The following is a 23,451-nucleotide window of genomic DNA, read 5'->3' as shown; positions in this document are numbered from 1 at the left end:
GGTGGGGGAACACTGCCCGCCTAAGGTGGGGGAACACTGCCCGCCTAAGGTGGGGGAACACTGCCCGCCTAAGGTGGGGGAACACTGCCCGCCTAAGGTGGGGGAACACTGCCCGCCTAAGGTGGGGGAACACTGCCCGCCTAAGGTGGGGGAACACTGCCCGCCTAAGGTGGGGGAACACTGCCCGCCTAAGGTGGGGGAACACTGCCCGCCTAAGGTGGGGGAACACTGCCCGCCTAAGGTGGGGGAACACTGCCCGCCTAAGGTGGGGGAACACTGCCCGCCTAAGGTGGGGGAACACTGCCCGCCTAAGGTGGGGGAACACTGCCCGCCTAAGGTGGGGGAACACTGCCATTGTTGTGAAAATGACATGAGAGTGGCACTTGCCAAGGTAAAGCCGCGCATTTCTGAACTGGTCTCTGAAAGACAACAGCGATCACACTGATTTTCAGTAAATATTCATTATGTTTTTGTGTGAAAATCATGTTTTCATGGTTTTGTTCTTTTTTCTTGATGGTTTTGTTCACCTATGTATAAATATATTATATACCTATGTTTTGAATTTGAAAAAATCATATTTTATTTTTCCAATTAAGAGGGGTTCAGTGAATGCGCATATGAAACTGGTGGGGTTCAGTACCTCCAACAAGGTTAAGAACCAGTCATAGATGCTACAAAACACGTTTGGTTGCCTCAGTACAGTGTCTTATAATATATCCTGTCTACACCGATTAAATTACGACACAAAGCATTAATTAAGCTTCCACAGAACTATTCTGAATAGACTGCAGTGCGTATTACAATTAAGTGTGAATCATGTTGGGGAATAGATTCATATCTGGAGCGGGCTATCTTGCATCTTACATAAACATATGTAAGCCGAAACTAAAATAATCTACAGCATATAAGGATAACCATTCTTAAAAAAGAACAAAAGTCCATGCAGGAGCAAAAAGTCTTCTTCCTGACCCCAATATCCCACAAAGCATGGCAACAAGGTGTGTCCGCCTTAGAGTTCTCACATTACAAAATGTGTCAGCTTCAAATGGCAACTGCTATAGCCTGGTCGAAACAGAGATTTACTCTGTAACAGTCTAGGCCAGCCACATATGCTGTAACAATGCATGCCCGACACAGATGGTTCAGAGCTGCCTTTGCCAACTAGTTCAACATGGCTGTCTGCTTAAACATAAACAAACTATACTTACCTCCCACTGTCACCTGGAGTCTGCAGTACTGCTGCTCCCGGTCTCTGCCACATACCACTTCTTAGTCCTAGGCCTGGGACGCCAAAGTGCCGCTGAGTCAGGAGTCCGCTGTGACCAGTTATTGACCTAGCAGCAATGTGAAGCATTGGGCACCAGGTGGTGACGTTCCCCGGGAGCTTGGGTAGAAGGGAGACATTGCTGCTCAGGAAATTGCTGGCCACAGCAGTGTCCCAACTCAGCCAGGGATTGGATGAGTGGCACTCTGAGGTCATGGAAGTGGAAGCACCAGGAAGTGGAACATGGCAGAAGGGATGAAGAGAGGTAAGTATAGTTCTTTTTGTTTAAGCAGGAAGCCTGGCCATGTTTACATTTTTTGGACAATTAATTTAAAGGAGTAGTCCATTGGTGAACAACTTATCCCCTATCCTAAGGATAGGGGATAAGTTTGAGATGGCGGGGGGTCCGACTGCTGGGGCCCCCTGCGATCTCCTGTACGGAGCCCCAACAGCCTGCGGGAAGGGGGCATGTCGACCTCCGCACGAAGCGGCGGCCGACACGCCCCCTCAATACAACTCTATGGCAGAGCCGAAGCGCTGCCTTCGGCAATCTCCGGTGTGAGGTGGTTTTTTGCGCCCCGTAGATCCATGCGTCCGCTCCTCCCGCAGCTCTCCGAACATTTCCGAAGATAGAACTGGGGGAGGGCAGAGCAAGGGGAAGGAGAAAGTTCACGCCCCCTCCCTGAGCTCGGCTGCTGGACGCAGATCTCCACGACACGCCCCCTCCCTGAGGACATAGATCGCCACGGCAGGTCCCTCCCTTCCTCCCTCATCTCCCCGAGCTGAGGACGTAGAGCAGTGCTCCCAATGAGCTCTATGTATAAAGGGGGACATACTGTACGGGCTAAATGTCCCCCTTTAGCATGTACAGTAGGTCCCCCTTTACACATAGAGCTCAGTATGTCTCCCTTTAGCTTGTGCAGTCTATAGCCCGTACAGTATGTCCTCCTTTGTCCCCCTTTAGCCCATACAGTATGTCCTCCTTTGAGGGGACCTGCCGTGGAGATCTGCTGGGGGAGATGAGGGAGGGGACCTGCCGTGGAGATTTACGTCCTCAGCTCGGGGAGATGAGGGAGGGACCTGCCGTGGCGATCTAGGTCCTCGGGGAGGGGGCGTGCCGTGGAGATTTGCGTCCAGCTGAGCTCAGGGAGGGGAGATGAGGAAGGGGGCGTGAACCTTCTCTCTCCCCTTGCTCTGCCCTCCCCCAGTTCCAGCTTCGGAAATGTTCGGAGAGCTGGGGGAGGAGCGGACGCATGGATCTACGGGGGCGCAAAAAACCACCTCACACCGGCTCTGCCATAGAGATGTATTGAGGGGGCATGTTGGCCGCCGCTTCGTGCGGAGGTCGACACCCGCTATCTGGCCGGAGAGCCTGGTCCCCGTACAGAGAGATCGCAGGGGGCCCCAGCGGTCGGACCCCCCGCGATCTCAAACTTATCCCCTATCCTTAGGATAGGGGATAAGTTTTCCCCACTGGACTACCCCTTTAAGATTATGCAGCTGCGTGATGATGTAACATAATAAAATTACAGTATGGTTAGGCCCAGATGCTAAATGTTATATGAAAGAATGCTAAATGAAAGAATGGAAATAGTCTACCTACTGTTTACCAGTTGGCCAGTGGAGCATGAACAACTATATGGTTGCATCTAGAATTTACAATTCCAGACTCCCACAGTACATCACAGAAAAAGATTCAGCATGCAAGACCTATTTTTCCAACTGATTAACCACTGTTTATTTTCCCAAGCTTCTTGTACAGCCAAACGTATTTGTCAATAGCAGTACCATTCCAGCATTATTCCACGTCTGTCTGTATGCATGATTAGTAAACAGTCAGTCGCTAACAATAAAAGGAACCTTTTACAGTGCCTTGAGACAAATTAAAAAAAAAAAAAAAAAAAAATGCCATTAGAATACTGTATTAAAGGGGTACTCCGCTGCTCAGCATTTGGAACAAACTGTTCCGAACGCTGGAGCTGCGCCGGGAGCTCGTGATGTCATAGCCCCACCCCCTCAATGCAAGTCTATGGGAGGGGGCTGACAGCTTTTACAGCCAGAAGCAGGACTAGAAGAAAGCACCAAGTGCCACACACACACACCACAGCAGCAAAAATTATTGGTAGCTCCTACAGAAGGCCCTGATGCCTTGAACCTCTCCATGGAGGCTCTAGAGACATCCTCTAAGGGTATGCTCAAATAGGCTAAAGCAAGCTGTCAAAAACAGCAGTGTCACTAGAAACACCGCTTGCGAAGTGTGAATGGGAGTACGGAATCCCATAGAAGTCTATGAGCTTTAATTTAAGGCGGGATTCCACAAGCGGAAATGTGGATAAACCCCTCAGAGCCCAGCATTGTAAGGACAAGAAAATGCTGGCGAAAAGAAGGTGGGGAGGGACTTTGTATCCTGTGTGCGTTTCTGTTCCCAGAGGGGTATCAAGGGGTATCTAGAGGAAAAAAAAAAAATCTCTGTTTATAAGGAGCTTCATATTCTATTACTGAGTGGTGATCTTGCAGGCCTCCATAAATCAGGCTGACAGGCACTATTTAATGAGCCTATAGACAGCTCAATTATCGTGCAGTCCATTAACCCCTTAAAGGGGTACTCCGCTGAAAAACATCTTATCCCCTATCGAAAAGGTAGGGGATAAGATGTCTGCCCACCACTGGATTGGAGCTTTAGTGTTCGTGACGTCACGCCACGCCCCCTCCATTCATGTCTATGGGAGGTCATCACGCCTCCTCCTATAGACATGAATGGAGGGGACGTGACAGCTGTAGTCACCAGTAATCCATCACAGAGCGGAGTTCACTCTGTGCACGGATGACGGGGGTGTTGGGCCAGAGATTGTGGGGGTCTCAAGTGGCGGGACTCCTGTGATTGGACATCTTATCCCTTATAGATTTAATCAGTACTATTTTTGTTTTCACTGGACTTTTTGATCACTTTTTATAACATTTTTCTGATATATCATGTGACCAAAATCATAATTTTTGATGCTTGGTGAACAATGTGAACATAAAAAAATACAATACAAAAAACGAAATATTATATTAAAAGTTTGAATAATTATGCACACGGCGATACCAAATAAGTTTATTATTATTATTATTATTATTTTTGTAAAATTGGAAAATAAGAGTAATTTAATAATTATTATTTTTTTATTAGGAGAGTTTTTATATATTAGAAGGACTTAATTATTATTATTTTTTTACACTTTTAAGTCCCAATAAGAGACTATTATATGCAAATAAAAGATTGCATTCAGTATTCAATGCTTTCGTATAGCATCGAATAGTGAGATTGGCACTCCATTGATACAGCCTTGAGCTCTCAGGCTGCACCACTGAATCGTCAATCCGGCAGCCGGAGGCAGGTAAGGGCACCCACTGCCACCATTTTAGCTCCTCAGGCCCCAATGTTTACTTTCACTTTAACCCCTTAAGGACGCAGCCCTTTTTCACCTTAAGGACTGAGCCCTTTTTCGCAATTATGACCACCGTCACTTTACGAATTAATAACGCGAAAACGCTTTTACCGAATATTCTGATTCTGAGATTGTTTTTTTGTGACATATTCTACTTTATTTTGGTGGTAAATTTTCGGCGTTAATTATTTTTTGGTGAAAAATCTCCAAATTTCATGAAAATTTTGAATTTTTCTAACTTTGAAGCTCTCTAATTGTAAGGAAAATGGATATTCCAAATAAATTTTATTTTTCTTCACAAACACAATATGTCCACTTTATGTTGGCATCATAAAATGGACATACTTTTGCTTTTTGAAAAAATTAGAGGGCTTCAAAGTAGAGCAGCAATTTTCAAAAATGTCATGAAAATTGCTAAATCTGAAGGGACAGATGTTACAGAACTACAACTCCCAGCATGCCTGGGCAGTCGAGGCAGCCCTGTGTCCTGAAGAGGTTAAACAGCATTGTTTACTTTCACTTTAGACAGCCTGATCGGCATTGATCTTGGCGATTAATGACAGCAGTGGTGTACAAATGACACTTGACCCATTACGATAAATAGGGCCCCAGCACCAAGAAGCAGCAATACCGGGGGGCTACAAGTACCAAGGAAGGTAATTTATTTTTTGTTTAAGCAAGCACATTTTTAGAAGAACCCTTTTATTCTCTTCCATATGGCAGCATACAAAGGTCTCCATTAGTGTTGAGCGGCATAGGCCATATTCGAATTTGCGAATATTCGCGAATATATGGACGAATATTCGTCATATATTCGCGAATATTCGCATATTCGTTATATTCTCGTTTTATTTTCGCCTATGCGAAAATACGCGTATGCGAAAATTAACATATGTGAAATTTCGCATATGCAAACATTAGCATATGCTAATTTTCGCACGCCAGTCTCACACAGTAGTATTAGAGCCTTCTTTACACCACACAAGCTGGAAGCAGAGAGGGATGATCACTGTGATGTGTACTGTGAAGAAAAAAAAAAAAAAAAAACGAATATTCGTAATTACGAATATATAGCACTATATTCGCGAAATTCGCGAATTCGCGAATATGCGATATTCGCGAATAATATTCGAATTGCGAATATTCGCGAGCAACACTAGTCTCCATAAACACATAACACACTTGAAGGAGCTTTATGGATGATAGCCAAAGTCCATAACCTCCATCAGAGTTTTGGGGCTGAATTTTACAGAGGAAATTATTTTCTTTTTGGAACTCAGAGCTCTCTGCTGACATCACAAGCACAGTGCTCTCTGCTGACATCTCTGTCCATTTTAGGAACTGTCAAGAGCAGGTTATGTTTGCTATGGGGATTTTCTCCTGCTCTGGACAATTCTTAAAATGCACAGAGATGTCAGCAGAGAGCACTGTGCTCGTGATTCAGCAGACAGCTCTGTGTTCCAAAAAGAAAATAATTTACTCTGTAGTAGTCCGCAGCTAATAAGTACTGGAAGGATTAAGATTTTTTATAATAGAAGTAATTTACAAATCTGTTTAACTTTCTGGCACCAGTTGATTTAAAAAAAAAAAATAAATAAATAAATAAAAAAAGTTTTCCACCGGAGTACCCCTTTAACTATTCCATATTGTACAAGCAATGTTCTGTTATTTATCTATTCCCAGCATTCCACAAGTGACCTTATACCAAAAGGATAATAGCTGTACGGATGATAGTTATTTTCCTCTCTAGGATGCATAAAACAAAAGGGAGGAACACGAAGTAGAAAAAAACCAATTACCCAAGATGAGTCATTTGTAAATGTCAGAAAGTCCATGACTTAACACATTTCTGATGGTGCATGCCCATGACTATTAGCGCTAAACACCTTGGATCACATTCTCATCTCTTGGTAATAGGGAGAAAAAAAAACGAAATTTCGTCTTTACTTCCAGTAATAATGAGTTTGTCTGTCTATGGTGATTAATGGTTATGAAGGAACCTTCTAGAAAGTAACTAATCAATGACAACTATGGTAAATCCACTCCTCACCAAGTCAATACAATTAATCACGATGAAGAATGAGGTGATATTTTTATGTAACAGGCTCCTCAAAAGTTTCTTTATAGACACTTTAATGGAGAAGGTCCTGGAATTTGCAGTAATGCAGTAATATATTGATGTTACAATACATCAGAACACAATTCAACTACTGGTCCCATTTTTTCAATACATAAAGACATAAAAACATTGGCAATGTTGATGACTCAAACGAAATTCACACAATTCCGAGAATGTTTAACCCTCACTATGACTTACCAAAGTAGCAATAGCTATGCATGCTGGACATAAGAAAAGCAGTTCTATTTTAATGGCATTTCTCCCTAGAATTGTCAATTAAAGAGGTTATCCCCAGAGAAAATGTTAACCCTATCCAAAGGCTAGGAAAAAAAGCTGGTTGACTGGTGGGGGTCTGACTGGTTGATTCACAAGAACAGAGGCCACTTGCCACCCCTTGAGTGTATGCAAGCCTACTGGACCATCACTCCATTCACACTCTATGGGACTTTCGAACATAGCCAAGTGCAGCTGTAAATAGGGGGCATGTTCTCAAGTCCATATCAGTACAAAAAAAACAAAAAGCTAAATGCATGCATGTTTAGGCATCCTACAATTTGGATGCATTTGCCTATTGATAACACTGTAGTTTAGACCTTTTTGCTATACTATTGGTTACCTAAGAACAAAATAATCCCATAAGGTTTTGAAACATAAACCACAAGGATATTCTTATGGCACGTGTTTTCCGGTAAGTGGTTTCATATACAGATGGGTAGATCTAATATATATGAAGGACAAACTTGCTGTAAATCTAAACATATCACTAGAGGGGCTGTTGGATAAAAGCAAAATGGAACTTGTCTAGAAAGATAGAGGACTTCCCTTTAGAATTATGGCCACAACAATTGCCGTCACTGTTCTGCAATGACTTGTGTATACACTGTCTCGGTGGAATTGGTCCAGCACTAGACCTTTAATCTAGATAATGAACTAGAAAATTCCATGCACGCTCCCACCTGGGACCATGGCTGATGCAGTCACCTGGCTGGGTTACATGACTGCATGAGTTGTGGAGTCAGCATGAAATAAAAAACAAAAAAATACATAAATTCTCTGCATACGAACTACAGGCATGTATGTGTTTCAGAATGAATTTCACAAGTGATTAAAAATTATGTAAAATAGCCCGGGCCAAACACTGGATACTGTCAGAAAAACATCTGACCGGATTCATTAGGGGACACCATTCGGCTCAATTAATTGATTGGGGTATGCCACATGTCCGGGTACCATTACGGCAGTAGGCTGTTTTGAAATTCTATGGAGATTGAAAACATGGTTTGAATGCACCCTAAACTGTTCACATGCTATAATTTTTTGCAGAATGTCCTAGGGGTGCTTGGATATACGCAGTATCCATAGATTGCAATGTAATTCCAAGCGGATTGGGCCGAAAGAGTAACATGTCCATTCTTTCTGCAGCATTTGATTTTCCGTGCAAGATGCTTCCAGCACACAAATTTCTGTGTGCACGGTGCAGCAGTGAAATTTTAGAGGAATATTTTTCCACGATGTGGACTAGAGATGAGCGAAGTTACAATGATTCGATTCGTCACAAACTTCTCTTGCTGCCTTTTCCTGCATAAATGAGTTCAGCTTTCAGGTACTCCGGTGCGCTGGAAAAGGTGGATACAGTCCTTGGAGAGAGTCTTCTAGGACTGTATCCACCTTTTCCAGCCCACCGGAGCACCTGAAAGCTGAACTCATTTATGCAGGAAAAGTCATCAACTGCCGAGCCGAGAAGTTTGTGACCAATCGAATTACTGTAACTTCGCTCATCTCTAATGTGGACAAAGTTTAGGAGGAAATGACAGCTTCACTATGGTAAAAATCCCATGCTGCCGAGGCAACTATATTCAGATGTAGGGAACAGATTTTTAACAAATATTTCAGCAACAAATCTGCTACAATTTAAAAGGGTTTTCCCATCTGGCAAAGTTAGCCCCGATCCACAGGATAAACTGGGGTCCCCATTTTCTAGATTGCAGGTGTCCAACCACAAGGGGCCCCCACATTTATGAGAACGGAGACCACAGTTAAGCGTCGGAATAAAGCAGTGGATCAATCATGTGCATCTTTGCTCTATTTCTTCTTTATGGGAGGAGTGGCCCTGAAGATTGCAGGGGCCCCAGCTCTATCCCTCTATCCTGTACATAGGGGATCATTTTGTCAGATGGGAAACCACTTTTATTTTCCCTAAAGAAAACCAATACAGCCATGTCAAGCAACATATTTCATTTCTGCATACCCATACAACCTTAGCATACATAGAAAACACTAGAAACTTGAAGACGACAGAAGTGCACATACATGTCCTATGTCAACTCTAGGCCCATTCGTAAGAATCGAAAAACCCATCTAAAAGCCCATTTTACATCACGTTCAGACAATACATTCAGTGTAAATGTTAGCAAAAATGTATGACAACCTATACCAGTGAGTATATGCAAGAGTTTAATGCAGTGAACACAGTCTACCAGTGACTATATTTGGTCAATTTCCTGAACGTACTGAAACCTGTGCAGAGTAACAGTTGACCAGTAGCCTAGAGCAACCAGATCGCTTCTTTCATTGGCCTTTTCAAAAATAAAAGAAGAGATCTGATTGGTTGCTATAGGCAACTGGTCAATGTTTCCTCTGCACAAGTTTTGATATCCCACATCATCCCCCCCAACCATCACCACCACCACCACCCCTGTGTATACTGTTTTTAGTGTTAGACGAAAACTCATGGCAGGCCACACAAAAATAAAATAGATGTTTAGGAAATGGACCAAGTGTGGTTTACCAGTGACTGAACACCAAAGGACAGCGCAAATGGTTTCTGTATAAGGCCTGAAAAACACATATGACAAGCATTCAGCCCAACATATATATATCTCCTTCTGACCCTACACTTGAAGTACCAATAAATAGAACATTTATCGGTCATTTTACGCATAGGCTATGGCCATACATCTTTAGAAAGATGGTTGAGCTCATGAGTTGACAAAGAAGACATTCTGGTAGAAATCTCACATTTTGCTTACAAGATGTACGGTAGTTCTCCGATTATCTGTCCCATGCTATTCGCAAAAAGGTCCCCAGCACTAAAATAAGCACCTGGCCATCTACTGGCCACAATGTAGAGCACAATGGCCTGCATATTGATTCAGAAGGGCTCGCACTACTTGTCTCTGTGCTCCCACCAGCTGAACAATACTCTATTTGTATAGACTTGAAAACCCTTTACTCACCAATAATACATGAAGAATGCGATGGCTGCTATAAAAACCATTTCCCAATGTTTACTGAACTATCGTTTAGGAGTGTATCTTCTGGTATAACCTGAAACTGTACACAATAAAACAGCATATATAACCGTATATAGCATATTGACGCATTACAAAGAGGGAACTAAACATTAGCTGGATGGAAAGAAAGTTAAACAGATTTGTAAATGACTTCTATTAAAAAATCTTAATCCTTCCAGTACTTATTAGCTGCTGAATACTACAGAGGAAATTATTTTCTTTTTGGAACACAGAGCTCTTTACTGACATCATGACCACAGTGCTCTCTGCTGACATCTCTGTCCATTTTAGGAACTGTCCAGAGCAGAATATGTTTGCTATAGGGATTTTCTCCTACTCTGGGCAGTTCTTAAAATGGACAGAGATGTCAGCAGAGAGCACTGTGGTCATGATGTCAGCAAACAGCTCAGTGTTCCAAAAAGAAAACCATTTCCTCTGTAGTATTCAGCAGCTAATAAGTACTGGAAGGATTAAGATTTTTTAATAGAAGTGATTTACAAATCTGTTTAACTTTATGGCACCAATTGATTTAAAAAAAAATTAAAAAAATAAGTTTTCCACAGGAGTACTCTAAGTGGTATCGCCATAGGCACTCCTGGCTTTGACTAAAAGAAAACAGACCAAAATACTCTGTGTGAACCCGCACTGGGAATGAATGTTTCTCTGGCTCAAGTCACTGCAGCATGCTCTCAGCTCTATGTTACAGCTAGAATGGCACATGTCCTGTCATCTCGGTTAATGTCCTCCTGCTTGTCTAGTGTGTGTAAATGTATGTGCGTTACTATAAAGCTTTGAGTCAAGATATCAAATTCTTATTATAAACCCATTCTGAGAGTGCAGAGGACCCTCACCTGTTAGTTTGCAACCTGTCCTTGGTTCAGACTTCCAGAGTCTTTTGCTGGGCCAGTTTTGTTTCTATACACACAGTCTTTGTAGCTTTTCTCTTTTGCATGCTCTACTCCCTATCTACAGCCTGTGTGAGGTGCCCTCCATGTAGGCATAAAACCACCAGGTTCCAATATAGACTATAGCTGATCATAGGGTTGGGCGGTATACCGGTTCATACCGAATACCACATTTTTTGGGCTGCACGATATGAATTTTCCCCCATATCGCAATACTGGTTTGGCCCCTCCCCCCGGGAATGTATTAGTTACCCACATCGGGGAACTAATCCTATGTTACCCGCCAGCACTGTTCTGCCCCCCCCCCCAATTAATGATCAGCCCAGCGGGGTACTACTCACATATGTCACCCGCAAGCACTGCCCTCCTCCTCTTTGTTGGGGGCCGCCGGGCGCTGGAACTCTATACTGTGCGCCAGTGGTCTCCAACCTGCAGACCTCCAGATGTTGCAAAACTACAACTCCCAGCATGCCCGGACAGCCAATGGCTGTAGGCGCTATATAAATAAATCTGTAGGCACTATATAAATAAAATTATTATTATTATTATGTCATGTGGGCAGTAAACAGTGTTATTTCCTATAAAAGGTCTCAGGAGAAGGGAAAAAAATCTCCCCGCAGAGGTACTAACCATATTCTTCCATTTACATCAGGAATGTCACTGACAGAGACTGAGGCCTCATGCATGTGCTAATAATCTGGACAAGCCATGTGTAGGAGGAGAGCAAACAAAATATTGCCAGTGACAACTGAGTGGGGGTTAGTCTCTGCCTGGAATTCTGTACATTCCTTACTGAAAATTTGGGAAAAACATTTAGGAGAAAACATGTCTCATACAAAACTGAATGACAGAACATTACACCAAAAAAGAATCAAATAAGAACTGAATTCAAGCCACATGCACTTCTAACAACTCATGTCATGTCACCAGCTTAAAGGGGTACTCCGGTGAAAACCTTTTTTCTTTTAAATCAACTGGTGCCAGAAAGTTAAACATATTTGTAAATTATAATGTGCAAGGAGAAGGTGAAAAAAGTCGGCAGACTCACCAAGGCTTCTTTTTTCAGGGTTGCTTCTTTATTAAATACTCACATATAAAACTTCGTGCATAGGGGGAGAGAGGATCACATGGAGGGGGGTATTCATTTGAATATCCCCCTCCATGTGATCCTCTCTCCCCCTATGCACAAAGTTTTATATGTGAGTATTTAATAAAGAAGCAACCCTGAAAAAAGAAGCCTTGGTGAGTCTGCCGACTTTTTTCACCTTCTCCTTGCACATTGTATTTGACTCGTCTTACAAGTCAGAGCACTACCTTAGCTTCGGGGACTACTCCTATTCATCCTAGATCCAGGTCCTATCGGTGGTCAGCAGCTGTGCCGGACATTGATATCTCTGTTTTTTGGCCATATTTGTAAATTATATCTATTAAAAAAATTGGGTTCAAATCCCACTAAGGACAACAATAAATAAAGACTTATTATTACTATTATAATAACGTCAGCAAAGAGCACTGTGCTCGTGATGTCATCAGAGAGCATTCCAAAAAGGAAATAATTTCCTCTGTAGTATTCAACAGCTAATAAGTACAGGAAGGATTAAGATTTTTTAATGGAAGTAATGTAAAAATCTGTTTAACTTTCCGGAGCCAGTTGATTTAAAAGAAAAAAGGTTTTCACCGGAGTACCCCTTTAAGCCACTCACTGTCCCTTCAATGAATCCTAATCTTTGCTATTATATGGTCAAATATGACAAAATGACATGTCCTTGTCAGTAAAAGCACACGGCAAATACTGCCTGCGGCCATTGTGTCCCAGGTATCACATAGCCATAATACAATCCACAGGATAGACAACCTGCTTTGACAGTCCTCTCCTGAAATAAATGGGTGATGAGATGAGACAATAGCAGCAAATGTTACATAAAGCAGTAGTATTGGATTACACATGTAGGGTTTATTCTCTCCTGATCTTTGCTTTTTCCTCCCACCCAGATTTGGTCTTTCAATCATGTGTTTTTCTACCCCCAGGATACGTTCCTAGAGTTCACAATTTCTACATCTTGGAATTATTCTTAGAAATATTTGAACATGTGACATTGACATTCAACTGGTTGAGTTGTAAAGAAAAATATAATATACAACAGATAATGATGAAACACTTTATTCCACAATCTGTCACAAATGACTTTATATATTCTTTCAATACTATTCTTTATATACCGTATATACTCGAGTATAAGCCGAGTTTTCGTGCTGAAAATGCCCCCCTCGGCTTATACTCGAGTGAACTCTCCGCCTGTCAATCCCTTCTCAGTGGTCTTCAACCTGTGGACCTCCAGATGTTGCAAAACTACAACTCCCAGCATACCCGGACAGCCATCGGCTGTCCGGGCATGCTGGGAGTTGTAGTTTTGAAACCTCTGGAAGTCCGCAGGTTGAAGACCACTGTGGCCTTCGTCATCATTCAGACCCCCCTTTTAGTTTTCTACTCACCTCCCCTCGATGGGAAGGAAGGGTGAGCTGGTCCGGGCCATCTATGTTGCAGGGACTGTCCCTCCCGGGGGAAGATGGACAGCCCGGAACGACTAACCCTCCCCACCGGACGGTCCCTGCAGCATAGATGGCCCGGGCCAGCTCATCCTTCCTTCCCACCGAGGGGAGGTGAGTAGAAAACAAAAGGGGGGTCTGGATGATGACGAAGGCTGCAGTGGTCTTCAACCTGCAGATCTCCAGAGGTTTCAAAGCTACAACTCCCAGCATGCCCGGAAAGCCAATGGCTGTCCGGGCATGCTGGGAGTTGTAGTTTTGCAACATCTGGAGGTCCGCAGGTTGAAGACCACTGATGAAGGGATTAACAGGTGGTGATGATGAAGGGGGGGGGGGGTGATGAAGGGGGGGGGAATGATGACGGGGGTCTGGATGATGACATGGCGGGATGATGTATTTCCCACCCTAGGCTTATAGTCGAGTCAATAACTTTTCCTGGGTTTTTGGGGTAAAATTAGGGGCCTTGGCTTATATTCGGGTCGGCTTATACTCGAGTATATACGGTATAAAAAACTAATAATAATAATAATAATAAAATAAAACATCTGAGGAAAACCCTTGACAAGAACTGGTATGGATGCAAGTTCCAGACCAGTTCTTAAAAGTTATCCAGCCAAAGACATCTTATCCCCTATCTAAAGGGAGGGGGGGGGCACCACTGGGACCCCCTGCAATCTTTGTGCAGCACCCGCATTCTATGCAGGGCTGAACCTCCAGTCTCTGAAAGCTCTTAGGTTCCAGTACTGGGGACGTGACATAACGCCATGCCCCCTCATTACATCACGCCACGCCCCCTCCATTCATGTCTGTCACGCCGCCTTCCATAGAAATAAATGGAGGGGGTGTGACATAACGAGGGGGGTGTGGCGTTACGTGTCCCCAGTCCCGGAAACAAGGAGCTTGCCGAGACTGGAGTTGCAGCCCCGCATAGAATGCGGGTGCTGCTCTTTGCCCGGATGATTCTTTTTTTTTTTTTTTTTTTTTCTTTATTGCTACTACCCTTTTGTTTGCTTTCCTTTTTTTTATAATTGCTATTTTTTATTATCTCTCCTTGTACCAAAATAGGGATGCTACATATTAAGATAAAGCAAAGTGCACTAAAAATGTAGTACATAGCTTCATTTACTACATGATACATAGAAATCTTATTTACATTGTTTTCTGTGTTGTAAAATTGAATGTTATTTCTTGAAAATCAAAAAAAACAATTTAAAAGAAAACTCGTGAAAAGAAAAACATCCTTTTCTAATCTCATATAGCCCCTTTAAGGGTTACCCAGATGACAGCTTTTTACAACCCTCCGAACAGGTTACCAATATTAGATCGGTGGGGGTTCTTCAGCTTCTAGAGCAGTTTTTGTACTATTAGTAGCGTTCTCCTGTTGAGTTGAATGGAACAGCGTTGCAGTACTTTACACCATGACTACAAGAAGCACACGGATTGCAAGTATGACCTTATGTAAACCGCGAAGAAGCTGCAGCTCTCACACAGAGGAAGTCGTGTAGTTCTTTCCAGTCTGACCACAGTGCTCACTGCTGCCACCTCTGTCCATGTCAAGATTTGTCCAGAGCAGGAGCAAATCCCTAGAGCAAACCTCTCCTGCTCCAGTCTGTTCCTGACACGGACAGAGGTGGCAGCAGAGAGCACTGTGGTCAGAATGGAAAGAACTACTCAACTTCCTGTGAAGCAAACAGCAGCTGATAAGTACTGGAATGATTAAGATTTTTAAATAGAAGTAATTTACAAACCTGTATAACTTTCTGGCAACAGCTAATTTGAAACAAACATTGGAAGTGACCCAAAAGCAAGAAAATGACATTTTTCTAGGTATGTACAGCCAGAAAATACCTTCGTTCTAATAATACATCTTTTGACCAAATGAAAGCACTTTGCATGAAAAAGAAAATGTATACTCTTCCCACTCCCCGCATTTCTTATATACTGAAGCTAAGGCAGTGAATAGCCTAGATTACTCATGGCGACAATTGAAAACAATTATAGCGTATCCAGAAGTACTCCGCTTAACAAGCCATACATTTCCTACATAACAATGAGTCTCTTCTAGATGCCACATAATTATGGTGTGAAATACTCGGCTTTGGCCAGCGCTGCGCAGCTTTACTGCATTTTCCATTTAGACTGTAATTACGACACACGCAGAGAACCTTATTTAGAGGAGAAATACACTTAGAAGTGCTACAGCAAAGCCCTTCATACGGAATCCAAGTCTTTAGTATTCCTGCTACACCAAAACTAAGAACAGGAAAATAATGGCACAAATATGGCAAATGACCCAACATTCTGACATTTAGGGGGGAGCCTAAAGCACCAGTGCACCCAATTGGGGGTTGTATATAAGAAGGAAGCTGACCACAGGTACAGTATGCAGTAAAGCCAGCCAAAGGAGGCAATTCAGAGGTACTTTATATGCTGCCATATAGTGCCATGTAACAGGTCTATGCTCCCCTAAAAAAACATTAGTTTAAAGGGTTGTCCAGGAATAAAGACCCAGAGCTAATTTCTTCTAAAACAGCGACACCCCTGTTCTCAGGTTGTGTGTGGTACTACGATTTGTCTCCATTCGCTTTAATGGAACTGAGCTACAATACCACACACAATCTAAGGACAGGGGTGGCACTGTTTTTGGAAAAGTTAGCTCTGGTTTTCTTTTTCTGAACAATCAATTTAAAGGGGTATATATCAGTATACAATATATGACTTCCTATTATACAAAGTAAAAATACTCACATAATCCATGATAATTAAAGATGTCCAGTGCTAAGAAATGTATCCCCTAATGTAGGATAGGGGATAAATGACTGATCGTGGGGGGTCCGACTACTGGGACCCCGCCATCTTCTGTACGGGGCGTGTTTCGTACCCAGCACGTCAGCTGGTCGAAACACGGCCCTCCATTCATCTCTATTGGAGAGGCGGAGACACGCTGTGTCTCCGCCTCTCCCATAGAGATGAATGGAGAGGGCATGTTTGTGCCAGTTGACCTGCAGTCTGTCACAGACACAGCAGCCCAGTCGGGACAGGCCCCGTACGGAAGATCACAGGGGAGGGTCCCAGCATTTGGACCCCCTGATAGGGGATACATTTCTTAGCACTGAATAACTTCTTTAATTGTCCCAAAATGTAAGGTTTATAGTTCACTGTAGCTAAACCTGTAGTTTAGTTTTCACTTTCTGGTTGCACATGCTCAGTTGCAGTACTGGGAGTTAAATTGGGTTCATACCATCATCATCTAAGAAATTCCCGATGCAGCAAAGTCCTACTTCTGTTTCTGTCAATGGGACAGTGCGGGCGAAGAAGTTTCAGATAGATTGCTTTGCTGAAATAATTAAAGGTGTATTCCAGGCAAAAACTTTTTTTATATATTATATCTCAACTGGCTCCGGAAAGTTAAACAGATTTGTAAATTACTTCTATTAAAAAATCTTAATCCTTCCAATAGTTATTAGCTTATGAAGTTTTCTGTCTAACTGCTCAATGATGATGTCACGTCCCGGGAGCTGTGCATGATGGGAGAATATCCCCATAGGAACTGCACAGCTCCCGGGACGTGAGTCATCAGAGAGCAGTTAGACAGAAAACAACAACTCAACTTCAGAAGCTAATAACTATTGGAAGGATTAGATCTACAAGAAGATAAGTGTTTGATTGTGGGGGTCCGACCGCTGGGACCCCCCTCGATCTCCCTAACGGGGCGCCGCCATTAGCACTCATGGTGACGTAGCGTCAATCTAGAGGTCGACGGTGACGCCCCCGTCTCCTCCCCGTCCCCATACAGTTCTATGGGGGAGATGGGGAGGCACGAACGCTGCCTCCCCGCCTCTCCCATAGAGATGTATGGAGGAGGCGTGCTGGCTTCAACGTCATGCTGCGGCTGCTATGCCCCCTGCACAGGACAGCAGCGGCCCCGTACAGGAGATCACAGGGGGTCCCAGCGGTCGCACCCCCCCGCGATCAAACACTTATCCCTTATCCTGTGGACAGGGGATAAGTGTTAATCATGCTGCAGATGTCCTTTAAGATCAAGTATCGCACAGTGCAAACTGCTCATCAGAGATTAAGATCCCCCCCCCAACCATCCCTCCACCCCCGCAGCGGCGGGGATCCACTATTGAGGTAGCCGGAGGGCTTACCTCTGCATTCATGGCTGCTCCCACAGATCTGCATTTGATTGAGCCTGCCTTGAGAAGGCCCAACCAACTGAACACAGATCAATGATTCCTCCTAATCAAGTGCATAAAAAAAAAGTAAAAAAAAAAAAAAACACCCATTAACCCCTTCCATATTAAAAGTTCATATCACCCCCCTTTTCCCATTTTCCACATAAAAATATGTAAGCATAATAAAAATAAACCACATTTAGTATTGGCATGTGCATAATTGTCCGAATGATTACAAAATTATATTTTATATCCCGTACGGTCAATGGCGTTAACGTAAAAAAAAAAAAAAAATCACAGAATTGAGGTTTTTTATGTTTATAACTAGAGATGAGCGAATTTACAGTAAATTCGATTCGTCACGAACTTCTCGGCTCGGCAGTTGATGACTTTTCCTGCATAAATTAGTTCAGCTTTCAGGTGCTCCCGTGGGCTGGAAAAGGTGGATACAGTCCTAGGAGACTCTTTCCTAGGAATGTATCCACCTTTTCCAGTCCACCGGAGCACCTGAAAGCTGAATTTATGCAGGATAAGGTATCAACTGCCGAGCCGAGAAGTTCGTGACGAATCGAATTTACTGTAAATTCGCTCATCTCTATTTAGAACATCATATCCCAGTAAAAATGAAGTAAAAAGTGTTAAAAAAATCCAATCAATATCAAAATGGTACCGATACACACAGCAGATTACGGCCCAAAAATTGAGCCCTTATACAGCCTGGTATACGGAAAAATAAAAATGTTATAGGGGTTCAGGAATAATTATTTTTTTTTTTTTTTTTTTTTAAAGAAGAAAAAAAATATTTGGTATTGGTATATTCAGGCCCTATTAAAATAATGTGTAAGGTTAGACAGAAAACAACAACTCAAGGTGAACAGCGAAAAAAAAGAAAACCCCAAAATGTACGTACTATTTTGATTAAAATTATTTTGTCTACCAGGACAAGTGGATTTTCATTTTAGTTTTTATTTTTTTTTATTTCCATACCCCTGTATTGTAATGATACTAAAGATGGTAGGAGGAGGGCAGGACATCAGATGACAACAATCCACACATTTGTTTCTCACTCTATAATCTCTCAATTATCCGAAATGAGTAAGGTCAGTCCCCTCTCACTTGAACTATGAGGTCTTCCCCTATGTGCGGCCTTTCTTCAGTTTACATAGTCATTTTCAATACTTTAAATGATTATTGTAATGATCAAATAGAAATGTAATCTGCCTTCAGGGCTGAACAGCAGTAAACCCCCAAAGCACAATGAAGGGTTTGTAGTACAATTGTAGCTGGACGCTTTGGTATGTACAACAAGAAAGCTGTGTAGTGAATGCCAGCTACTTCTACGAGATTACAGACTGTCTGCCCGTTTCTTGTAATTCAGCAGTCTGCAGCCATAACCACATAGCATGACTAGTTATTCCTCATGGCTAGCTGTACTATAATAAAAAGCTAAGAAAGTGCAGCAAAACTCTCTCTCTCTCTCTTTCAACAGCTAAACCTTCTTATGAAGACTGAGAATAAAAAAAATAAAAAAATAAAAAAAAATGTGTTAAAGCTATGTTAAAGCTTTACATCGGCAATACTTATCCACCATTTGGAAACCCTGTTGACAACAGATATCTAGTAGCCACTCAATGTATGCGAACATAAACAAGAAGTTAATAGTAAGAAAAGGTAAGGCCACTATGTAGTAATAAATCAAATTCCTCTTGATTAAACATATGTTTCTTAGCGCAACAGCAGTATCCCTCACGATCCAATACAAATGACACCTGCGGGGTGTATATACTGAGATCAAGTATCAATAATCCAAAGAATACAAGAAGCATATATGCACTCACCGCACAGTTGGTGTCTAGGCGTTCAGATGTCCGGGATTACGGGGTCATCCGTGCAGACGCTTGTGTGGAGCGCTTCGAGGCAACACCGGACGTTTCTCACATCAGTGCCTACTTCTTCCGGCCTCCTAGAGGCTAGAAGAAGTATGCACTGACGTGCCAAACAGCCGGTGTTGCTTCTGAGCGCTCCACACAAGCGTCTGCACGGATGACCCCGTAATCCCGGACATCTGAACGCCTAGACACCGACCCCGTAATCCCAGACATCCGAACGCCTAGACACCAACTGTGCGGTGAGTGCATATATGCTTCTTGTATTCTTTGGATAAACAAGAAGTTCTACTCTTCTTCAGTCCAAACATCTACAAGTGTACTCTATGAGGCTTCTAGCGTTTGCGCCTGATGGGGTTGTATGAGTGTCAAAGGTCCGTTTCATCCAGGCGTATTATGGCCACAAGCTCCGGCCTGACTCCAGGTCTGATGACTCAGACAGGCACCTCTCAATTTCAGATCATTGGACCCAAGGTCAAGATGGGAATGGCGGTCAAAATATGACCGTAATACATCTATGTCAAACCTGCCTGAAGCTGCCTATAACTGTATAAATTTGCACAAGAAACAATATTCAGCTTTATTTCCTAAATCCTGTACATTTGGCAGCAAAGTGACATTTGCAAAAAGAAATTCCCTGTAATACCAGTGGCTTTTCCAATATAGTTCAAATGGTGTAAATTATTTAGTTTGGTCAATAGTAAAGTCAAGTCTACAACACTAACCACTGAGAAAAGATGTTGAAGCCTGAACAATAAGTTTTGCAAACAACAAAGTAGCTTTCTATTAGAATCAATTGTTATAGTAATAGACCTTGACATCATTATTTCTAGAAGTACCGTATTTTTCGCCGTATAAGACGCACTTTTTCTTCCCCAAAACTGGGGGGGGGGTGGAAAGTTGGTGCGTCTTATACGGCAAATACACATTAAAACCCTGTCCTATTGGGGGGCGGTCCCTGCGGTCATCAACGGCCGGGACCCGCGGCTAATGCAGGACATCACCGATCGTGGTGATGCCCTGTATTAACCTTTCAGACATGGCGATCAAAGCTGACCGCCGTGTCTGAAGCGAAAGTGACACTAACCCGCCTGCTCAGTTGGGCTATTCAGGACCGCCACAGTTAAAATTGCGGCGTCCCGAACAGCTTACAGGACACCAAGAGGGACCTTACCTGCCTCCTCAGTGTCTGCTCCGTGCCGGGATCCCCTGCATGGCCGGTGGTCTCCTTCGTCGCCATCACGTCGTCGTGCACGCCGTCCCGTCATCCAATAGGAGCGGCGTGCGTAGCGATGTGATAGCGGCGATGGAGAGCGAGGATACCGGGCAGCAGAGACGTTCCGGAGCAATGGGGACACCCCGGGGACACGGCGACAGCGATGGAGCGACATTCAGGGCAGCGGTGACGGGTCCGGAGTGGCGGGGGACACGTGAGAACTACCTCCTCCAGTGGTCTTCAACCTGCGGACCTCCAGATGTTGCAAAACTACAACTCCCAGCATGCCCGGACAGCCAACGGCTGTCCGGGCATGCTGGGGGTTGTAGTTTTGCAACATCTGAAGGTCCGCAGGTTGAAGATCACTGTCCTATACTTTACATTGTATTTGGTTCAGAATCTTTATTTTTATCCTTTAAAATTGGGTGCGTCTTTTATGCCGGAGCGTCTTATATGACGAAAAATACGGTAGATTTATTCAGGTGGAAAAACACCTTGACCGCTAGCTTTATAAACAACTGATCTCCTAGGGCTTAGAAATACAAGTGTGGTGTGAAGATAACCAATGTCCCAGCCTGAAAAGAACTGAAAACAAAGTATACAGTGGTTCCATGATCACCAGAATATCAGGCCAGGACTGGAGAAAAACTAATAAATCCCTGGATTTTGCTACCTTCTGTCAACAGTTCAGGCCGGTAATGTATGATAAGGTTTCATATTTTCTGGGGGGAAAAAAATATTGGATCCAAATGACTAAACTATAGAACATGTTACATAACTTCTTAAAAGAGCTAAGCCAACAAATCAGCAACTGCTTACTTGTCAGGTGACGCTGGGATCATCTTCAGTCAATTGCCCCTCTTGTAACAACTTTGCCTTGTAAAGGGCAATCTAACTGATCAGCACTGGTCAACAGTCTCCCAAGTGAAAAAAAAAAAAGCCTCAGGTCGGGTTCAGACTGTGATAAATGTGCGGACTGTCCGCCCAGAAAACACAGATGGACATTCCGTACATTTGAATGGTCTGGTGATCACTAGGACAGCTCGGAAATGCGCCGTCTCATAGACAGCAATGTATTTCCAAGCAAAATCCACAAAAAGAATAGACAAGTTAATTCTTTCTGCAGACGCCGGAATTGGGATTTCCGCCCATGTGCACAGTCCAGCAGAATCCCATTAAAATTAATGTAACTCTGCATTTTTTAGTTTCCTTAGTTCACTGTATCCCAGCAATGTTGACATATTTGAATTATAACAGTGATATACACCAAAATGGAGCATATAACTGAACCAAAAAAATCTTATTTGATAAATGGAAATTCTCTTTTTTCTTTTACACTATTTCTGTGTTGTGATGTTATTTGTTTAGAAAAATTCAAGAAAATTTTTTAAAAAATTATATATATATATTTATTTATTATTATTATATTATTATTATTATCATCATTAATAATAATGTAACTCCTGCTGCATCAGAAAAGCATCCGTCCAGTATATCTTTGCCGAATTCCGCACAGACATTCCGCTGTGTGAACATAGCCTTAGAGTATCACACCCCTTTTATGATGGCTTGTTAGGGTTCACATAGTTTAGTGAACCTATCTCATCCTGCCATTGGGAGTGACCCATGCAAAACCGTTCAGTGATGAATGAGTTCCTTTCATTTTCTTCTTAAGTACCAGCCTATGCCTCACCCCTACAATAGGAAAAGTAGTATACAGGAATATACTAGGTTAGTCAGCGCGCTCCATCAGGCAGGAGACTTCTTATACAGCAAAGATCAGTTTATTAGCCACATCATTACGTGTTACGAGGTTTTGGAACCTCTTCTTCAGATGTGAAGGCAGTGATCTCACTCCTACAATATTCACAGAGATAAAATACACAAATCATCAGGATTCATGGCCAGGTGCTTTCCAGGACGAGAGTATAAAGTCAAACAATTGTCAAGAAAAACAAAGGCAGCAGTCTTCATGAGAGATCACCCAATATATAAGATTAATAATCCATCACAGAAAATTTGGGTCTGGATTGGGGGCATCTCAATGAGGTGATCTTTTGGAATGGTTTATCTGTATATGGTAATTTGTCTGGATTTCTATACATCATCATCAAACCTGCGAGAAACACAAGAACTACACATATTCTCCAAATCGTCAAAACTCATCCACCGTCTTCCTATAAGAACACTTTTTAGCTCTATTGTTTCTTTAGGTTCAGGTTACATGGAGAACATCTGCATCATATTTCACTCTGCGGAAGCACTGGTAGCAGACACAAGAGTGAGCTCCCTGCTACGTTTGGGTAGCCCTGTGTGTCCGCCCATGTATCCTGCTGCAGACACAGTGGCTGCTCTTAGCAGATGCGCAGCAGGAAATCCACTGCTATGAACAAACACACAGAGCTACCCAATCCCAAGAGAGATCTCACTTGTGACTGCAGTTGGCGCATCCACAGTGTGAAATACACAGTATGTGCTCCGAGTAAAAGGTAAAAATCTGTTGGTTAAACTCCCTGTACATCTATGGTAAATATTAAAAATAAATAAATAAAACGGGTAAATAACATGTTTACAAGCATGTACCACTGTGCTATGTTTTAGGATTAAATCTC

At 42.8% G+C, this 23,451-nt stretch overlaps 1 protein-coding gene and 1 long non-coding RNA gene across 5 annotated transcripts in view; one reads left to right on the top strand and one right to left on the bottom strand.

Annotated features, from left to right (window-relative positions):
- Positions 1 to 23,451, bottom strand: part of MYO6 (myosin VI) — a 261,541-nt gene that overhangs the window by 217,039 nt on the left and 21,051 nt on the right. The window lies entirely within an intron of this gene.
- Positions 1 to 23,451, top strand: part of LOC130362037 (uncharacterized) — a 38,391-nt gene that overhangs the window by 6,316 nt on the left and 8,624 nt on the right. The gene's annotated exons all lie outside the window — the stretch shown is intronic.

The sequence above is a fragment of the Hyla sarda genome, chromosome 3 (genome assembly GCF_029499605.1).
Source record: "Hyla sarda isolate aHylSar1 chromosome 3, aHylSar1.hap1, whole genome shotgun sequence".
In the NCBI taxonomy this organism is placed as follows: domain Eukaryota; kingdom Metazoa; phylum Chordata; class Amphibia; order Anura; family Hylidae; genus Hyla; species Hyla sarda.
This window is presented reverse-complemented; position numbering and strand designations above follow the sequence as displayed.